Consider the following 7,704-nt stretch of genomic DNA (forward strand, 5'->3'; position numbering starts at 1 on the left):
CCCTGCTTCAAAACACACCAACTCCCGCTGGGAAGGGAATTGGGTTTCCTTACCTGCTGCCTTCGGCTGCCTCCCTGCAGACACAGTTTCGATGATGTCCAGGCTGAGGTGGCAGAAGAGGATCCAGCAGGACACACTGCCCGCTCTGGGGCAGTGGCTTCCAATGCTCCAATCCCCAAACCCCTACATCTTGCGCTCACCACGGCCCTTGAGCGATCCGGGCGCTGGGCAGCCGGCCTGTAGGTTACCACCTCCTCCTCCGCCGGCGCCTCCGGATCCTGTGCCCCTCGGGGGGCCCCTCTCCCTCCTGGGACCCCTTCCCGTCCAGGTATGTCTCCTGGACAGCCCGCACCACCTGTCCTTCCTGCACCCCGGGCAACCAATTTGCTTCTTGCACCCCCAGGCGCCCCTCCCCCTCAGGCCCCTGGGGCCCCACAGGCCTGGCCCTCCCCACCAGCTCGAGTCTCTCGCGGCGTGTCGGGGCCGCTCCCAGGACCACTGCCTCCCGCCTGAGGTGCCCGCAGCTCTCCCAGTGCTGAGCCCCCGGCTCCCCGGAACTTTCGAGCCCCTCCCCGCGCTCCCAGGAACGGTCCCCGAACTCGGAGAGCGGCTCGGGCTGCTGCAGCAGCCTGCGTGGGCTCCCCTCCCCCTGTTCCTGCACCCCGGCGCGGGCCTCCCCACGCTCCTGCACTGCGGGGCTGCCTCCCCCCTTCTCCTGGTACTGCTTGCGGGGCCCCAACCCCTCCTCCTGCACCACAGGCCAGCCCGCCGAGCCCGTCCACGGCGGCGGGCGCCTCCAGTCCGCGCCGTCCGGCGGACCCCACACCACCCCCAGGCTGGGCTCGTGGCCACGGCCGCCCCGCTCCTGCACCCCCGGGCCCACCCCGCCCTCCTCCTGCACGGCCGGACCCACGCCCCCCTGCTCCTCCACGCCGAGCTTCAGCCCGCGGAGCAGCTGCGGGCCCCAGCTGAGAACTCCGACCCGCTGCGGCTGCTGCTCCGGCAGCGCCGGACTGAGTCCGCCGCGCTCCTCCTGCGCTCCCCGCTCGGGGCCCCTCGCCGGCACTGCCCAGCGCACTCGCCTGCCCCCAAGAGGCCGCGCGGTCCCACCCCTCCAGATGGTGCTGCCCTCGGCGCCCGCTTACACCGCCCCCTGCCCCGCTCCCTACGCCCCGTCCCCCTGGGGAGGGGGCTACAGGCTGGCCTTCCCGCGGGTTCCGCGGCCACCCCCACGTCCCAGGCCCGCCTCCCCGCCCTAGCCTCCCGGCGTCGACGTCCGCCCGCCGGGCGCCGCGCCCAGCGCCGGCCCCCGCAGGTGCTGCGGCCCCGCGCGCCGGCTCGGGAGCCAGGAGCGCCCGCCCTCCCGCCTGAGTTCCTGGAGCCCGCCTGCGCCTGCGCCGCCCCAGGGGGGCGGAGTCCAGCAGGGTTGGCCCGCCCTCTTAAGGAGCCAGGTCCCGCTAGCTCCTCCCCTCTCTCCTCTCTTCAGTCCCACTACCCATCCTCCTGCTTTACTCTCCAGAATCTCCCCACCCCAGGCACAGCTTGCGCCTTCCTGTGTGTCTACCGGAGGAGAGACGAAGTCGAAGGTAGGGAGTTACACTGAGACTGTGCAGTTAACTGGGCCCAGTGGAGGAGCACTGAAACAGGAGTCTCGAATTCTCAGTAGCAGCAGTTCAGCAGCTGCTCACTTACCACGTGACAGTGTAAAAAGTCACTTCCATCTGGTCTCAGTTGCTTTGTTTCTAAAATGAGGAGGTTGGATTGGAAAGTTTCCAAGGCCACAATCCAGTGAGTGTTTGCAGAAGTGGACTTGAGTCATAATCTCTCAGCAGCAGCCCAGAGGCCTGGGAACCTGGGCCACCCCCATCCTTTCTCTGGGGCCAAAGGAGGACATTTCAACAAGGGAGAGGTGGTTTCAGACCTATGACACTTTCTGCCGGGAACACAGGCATAAACAGTCCCAGGTAAAGGGGGCCTTCCTCCCTCCTGCACCGCTCTCCTTCTTGGGTGCTTTCCTCCCTGTACCCACAAAGAAGGAGAAAATTCAGAGCTCCTCCTCCCATTGCTATCGCACCCAGACCCTAGCTAGTTGGAGGCAGCCTTGAGGCATGGTGCTTAGAACCCAAAGGTTTAAGGCCAGTTGACACTGTTACTGACTACCTCATCTATGCAATGGGTATGATAATAAAACAAGTCCAGAGAGAATTGTCCCAAGGATCAGACATCAAAGAACTATGTAGGATGACTCTGCACCCCTGTTGTCCAGCATTGAGCTCAAGGGCCCTGGCGGGAGGTGGGGGAAGCAGTAGGGCAGATCGGGATGGGTTAGAGACACCTAAGGGGGGGCTGGACTGGGTGGATTTGGGTCTTGGTGTCTTGCCTTGTGAGATAGGCTGGGCATCTTTCCACTAAATCATTTGATAACAGTGTGTGTAGCAGCTTACCTTAATCAGGAAGCCAGAGCATGGGGTGAATGCACCCTACCTGGTCCAAGGGAGGGTCTAGGGCAGGCAGGACTCCTGACGCCACCTCTGGGTTCAGCCAAGTTCCCCCTTGCTGCCTGATCTCAGAGGAAGAAGTCAGGGAGAAGGAATCTGAGGGGAGTCCTCTCCCAAGCTCCTTTACACCACATCGGTAATGACAATTGCTAAGGTTTATGGAGACTTCCTATGGGTAAGGCCCTGCATTTGGCATGTATTCTCATCTACCGGCCACCACAATCAAATGATGTTACATATTACCATCCTCATTTTAAAGATGGACTTTACATTGTTAAGTAACTTGCTCCAGGTCATACAGCTGGTGGCATTAAAACCAGGATTCAGATCCAGTTTTTGACTCCAAAGTCTGCCCTATACCACTGATATCAGCACAACAAAGCAATGCCAAACCCAGGAGCCTCACTTTGGGATGTATAAGGTCTGACTAAATTTGGGAGTCAATAGATGCAAACAACTGATTTGGAGCAAGCTTTCTGCCTGTAAATCAAGCTCCACATCAAAGCAAAGAATCAAAGCACTTGTATCCTGGTCAGTCCTGCTAGGTGATTTTCTTAAGGGAGCCCAAGTCTCCATTCTTCCACCTCCCCTCCACCTGCCCACAAGAGCCAGATCCATCCTTCTTACATGCTTAGTGCAAGGTTATCTGGAGCTTTAGTTTCACAGAAAAGCTTCCTCCATCCTTTTTAGTCCCAACTCTTGGACTCTCTCCACCACCACGCTGAGCACCAGGGGCTATGCTGAGAGAGGTCCCTGAGGCTGTCTGTCTCCCCTGCATTGTTCTGTGAGTCCAGTACCATCGCCTAGAGACACCTAGGAAGACGGCTCTGCCCTCAGGGAGCTGACAGCATATTAGAGGAAATGAGGCACAGTCTAGAAGCATAAGGCTCAGGAGCTTAAAGGTGGCTGTGGGGATAAACCCCAACCCTTTAACGTGCCTGTACCAGTCTCTTCCCAGATCTGGAACTTGAGGAAGGTTGCCCACAGCAGAGTGACTGCAGGGAGAAGGGCTTGTCAGGTCTAGTTCTAAATGGAGGTGAACCAAGCTGCTTGAGGGAGGTTTGTGGGGTGCCCTTAAGAATCCCCACCTCGAGATGACTGCACTGCAGGGTATACAGGAGGACAAGGAAGGTGGTAACGGGGCAGCCTGGCTCATACCAACAAGCAAGTGCTCAGGGAAGAGTGGTGAATGTTGCTGAGTGATTGGGCTGAAGGGTTTTTGTTCTGTTTTGTTGCTTTGTTTTTTTTTTTTATAGAGCAATGTTTGTTTAAACTACTGTTGCAACCAATGCATAGGAGGTGAACTGAATTCAGTAGGTTTTAACTGGCTTTTTTTTAGTGGAAGAGGACAATAATGCAATAGAAAATATGAGAATGTAATTTTTTTGAGCTTTTGATTAAAGTATGACATACATCCAGAGAAGTTCAAACACGTGCACATTTTACAAAGTGAAGGTACCTAGCACCCAGATCAGAAAACAGGACGTAACCAGCATCTAGAAGCACTTCCAAATTTAATTTTTATTTTATTTATTTTTTAAAAAAACAAAACAGACGATATTCTTTTATTAAAATACAGTCAAATTAGAAAATAGGAAAAAAGTCAGGAATGAAAGTTTCTTCTACCTAGAAATGTAAAGTTTATTAAACAGTTTTTGTGTCAAAGAGAAAATACAAACAGAATTTTTTCAATATTTTATTAAAATTATTTTATTTTATTTTATTTTATTTTATTTTTCATCATGAGTGTACTCTTTAATCCCCATCCCCTATTTCTCCCATCTCCCTACATCCCCTCTGGTAACCATCTGTTTATTCTCTATAGTTAAGAGTCTGTTTCTTGGTTTGTCTCTCTTTTTTTTTTTTTCCTTTGCTTGTTTGTTTTGTTTCTTAAATTCCACATATGAGTGAGGTCATTTAGTATTCATCTTTCTCTGAATGACTTATTTTGCTTAGCATTATACTCTCTAGCCCTATCCATGTTGGTTTTTATTTTATTTTATTTTTTATTTTTTTTAATTTACATTCAAATTAGTTAGCATATAGTGAAACAATGATTTCAGGAGTAGATTCCTTAGTGCCCCTTACCCATTTAGCCCATCCCCCCTCCCACAACCCCTCCAGCAACCCTCAGTTTGTTCTCCATATTTAAGAGTCTCTTATGGTTTGTCCCCGTCCCTGTTTTTATATTGTTTTTGTTTCCCTTCCCTTATGGTCATCTGTTTTGTCTCTTAAAGTCCTCATATGAGTGAAGTCATAGGATTTTTGTCTTTCTCTAATTTCACTTAGCATAATACCCTCGAGTTCCATCCACGTAGTTGCAAATGGCAAGATTTCATTCTTTTTGATTGCCGAATAATACTCCATTGTATATATATACCACATCTTCTTTATCCATTCATCCATCGATGGACATTTGGGCTCTTTCCATACTTTGGCTATTGTTGATAGTGCTGCTATAAACATGGGGGTGCATGTGTCCCTTCAAAACAGCACACCTGTATCCCGTGGATAAATGCCTAGTAGTGCAATTGCTGGGTCGTAGGGTATTTCCATTTTTAGTTTTTTGAGGAACCTCCATACTGTTTTCCAGAGTGGCTGCACCAGCTTGCATTTCCACAAATTTAATTTTTAAATAACTGTTATATTAATCTAGCATACCCTTCATATTCATGACTTCTTAACTTTCTGACAACCCTCCTCCCCGCTCTCAACACACAGAATGTAAACTCCACAAGGACAGAGGTTTTTGTCTGCGAGCAATTTGGCACAGACACCTATGACACTGCCTAGTAGGTGCCAGAAATGTATATTGAATGAATGAGAGTGCATCACAGCTAATAAAGGTATTGTGTTTGTGACATTTTTGTTTCATTATACGTGCATATGTGCTCTACTTCTTGATATACAACCTGTTTCTTTCTGTAGGTCACACTCAAAACTTTCTGCTCCCAAAGCCCACTGCTCCAGCTTGAGAAAGTTGTGGAGGCTCCGATTCAGGCCAGGTAATGAGCATGGGTGAAGCAGAACAATATACTGATTATATCAGTGCTTCTCAAACTCCAGTGTGCAATTGAATGAGCTGGGGATCTTCTTGAAATGTAGATTCTGATTCAGCAGGTTTGGAAGGGGATGCTAAGACCCTACATTCCTATCAAGCTTCTACACTTTGAGCAGCAAGGCCTTGGACCCAGAGAGTCTCAGTTACGCTGCACACAAGAATCACATGAGAAGCTTTTAAAAACAATGATGCCCAGGCCCCACCCCAGAATAATTAAATTGGAAACAAACCAATTTGCAAACAAACCGATTTGAAAAAGGGCAGAAGATTTCTTAGTCGGGAAGAGACTAAGAGACCATTTGTCTCTTACTGGAGGAGGTTGAGGGGAGGGATTTCTGAAGGAATTCTTAGGCATGGGGCTAATCTGCTAGCCCAGGCCATGTCCTCCCAGGACTGAGAACACACTGTGCCTTTACCCTATCAAGCAAGCCAGAGCTCCCTGGAACTGCTCAGATGGGCCGGCTCATATGCCCCTAAGCAATTCAGACAGTTGCAAAACCTTACTAGGGCATTGGGAGGAGGTGCTGCCAGCTGCTCCCACGCACCTGCCCCTCTGCCCAGCTAGAGAAAGGGCTAAATGAGCCAAGAGATTACAAACCCTGGATCAACACGGGCTATTCAGAAAGGAACACCACAGACCTGGGTTCCGACGCCCTCTGGTGGACACCTAGAATTGAAGTTTAGTAACGAACAAGGACCGAGTGGTACAGGTTTTCAAGATTTTGAGCCAGTGTCTGGCACGGTCATGTAAGACATGGCCCAGTGTACATAATCCAGAAACTGCTAGTGACTAAACATATTGAAGCCTGCCTCCTTTTATGCTCTACCTACTCCTTTACGTCCCTGAAATCCAGCTTCCCCTGGAATTCACTGTACTAAGTTTGGAAATGAGCTGTCAGGGCTTATCCTTAAATGGAGAGGAGGTATTTTTTCACCTTTCCTCTCTCCTTTTGTTAAATCTCCCCATTGGTAGTGTAGACACAACACAGTCCTTTGTGGTCTGTTCCTTTCTCCTGCTGCTCCAAAAATGACCATCCCAGAGAAACCCCAGCAGCTGCTTTTTTGAACACCCTCTCAGCTTGGTGAGCTCATGTCTACTAACCTCTCCCCCTACCACACACACACACACACACACACACACGCACACATCCGAATTAGTGAGGCCTGCGTGGACAGAGCCTCCCACATCGGTGGCTGCCTCCAGAGTGATGATGTTGACTCCCAGACACTTGCATTTGGTCACAGAAATCTGAGGAAGGGGCAACCGAATCCAAACTCTCAAATCCAGCTCTGTCTCCCCTACTCCCCTAGCTCTCTCATTTGCCCAGAAACCAGCCTCAGGTCCTTTACAGCATCTTTATCCAGCTCCTCTTATAGCACTTTGTGCAGACCCCAAACACCGCAGGGCTCCACCCTCCTGCCTCGTCTCCAGACTGGCTTCCTCTCAGCCACCACCTCAGCGCAGTTAGGGAGAATCCAGGCCCAGGACCCACCTTCACCACACCATTTATTCATTTGAATGGTAATCAAGGCAGTGCCTGGGTGGCTCAGTCAGTTAAGCATCTGACTCTTGATTTTGGCTCAGGTCATGATCTCACGGTTCCGGTTCGTGAAACTGAGCCCTGCATTGGGCTCCAGGCTGACAGCGCAGAGCCTACTCGGGATTCTGTCTCTCCCTCTCTCTCTGCCTCTCCCCTGCTTGCTCTCTCTCTCTCTCTCTCTCTCTCAAAATAAGTAAGTAAGCATTTAAATAAATAAATAAATAGTAATCAATCACCTTTGAAATGCTACGTATCTAATTATGCATTTACTTCCCTGTGAAGTGGAACAAAGCCTTTCATCAGAAGGCCTCTGTTTCTCCCTTCACTGGAAATTTTAAGGATGTGACACGATGATACTGTGATATTTATACTCTTGAATGGTGTTTTACTGGAAATGTTCTTTCCTGACCTTACTGACTTCAGCCTCTCTGTCTCCATGTTAATTCTCCATTAATCTTTCAACGTTTTTTTTTTTTTTGGGACAGAGACAGAGCATGAACGGGGGAGGGGCAGAGAGAGAGGGAGACACAGAATCTGAAACAGGCTCCAGGCTCTGAGCCATCAGCCCAGAGCCCGATGCAGGGCTCGAACTCACGGACCGCGA

General features: G+C 50.8%; 1 protein-coding gene and 1 long non-coding RNA gene across 5 annotated transcripts in view; one reads left to right on the forward strand and one right to left on the reverse strand.

Annotated features, from left to right (window-relative positions):
- TNK2 (tyrosine kinase non receptor 2) overlaps positions 1–388 on the reverse strand; it is a 45,879-nt gene extending 45,491 nt beyond the window's left edge. The window contains exon 1 of one of the 4 annotated variants that reach the window (XM_045037073.1): positions 54–388. The gene's annotated coding sequence lies outside the window, so the exon portion shown is untranslated. The remainder of the gene's footprint in view (positions 1–53) is intronic. The other 3 variants (XM_045037082.1, XM_045037084.1, XM_045037083.1) reach the window with 3 other exon arrangements.
- A 1,037-nt stretch (positions 389–1,425) lies between these two features.
- Positions 1,426–7,159, forward strand: LOC111562231. The gene is made up of 3 exons (XR_006585137.1): positions 1,426–1,586; positions 5,220–5,344; positions 5,427–7,159. It is a non-coding gene; the product is annotated as an uncharacterized LOC111562231 (long non-coding RNA).
- The last annotated feature ends 545 nt before the right edge of the window (positions 7,160–7,704 follow it).

This window comes from Felis catus, chromosome C2 (genome assembly GCF_018350175.1).
Source record: "Felis catus isolate Fca126 chromosome C2, F.catus_Fca126_mat1.0, whole genome shotgun sequence".
Lineage (NCBI taxonomy): Eukaryota > Metazoa > Chordata > Mammalia > Carnivora > Felidae > Felis > Felis catus.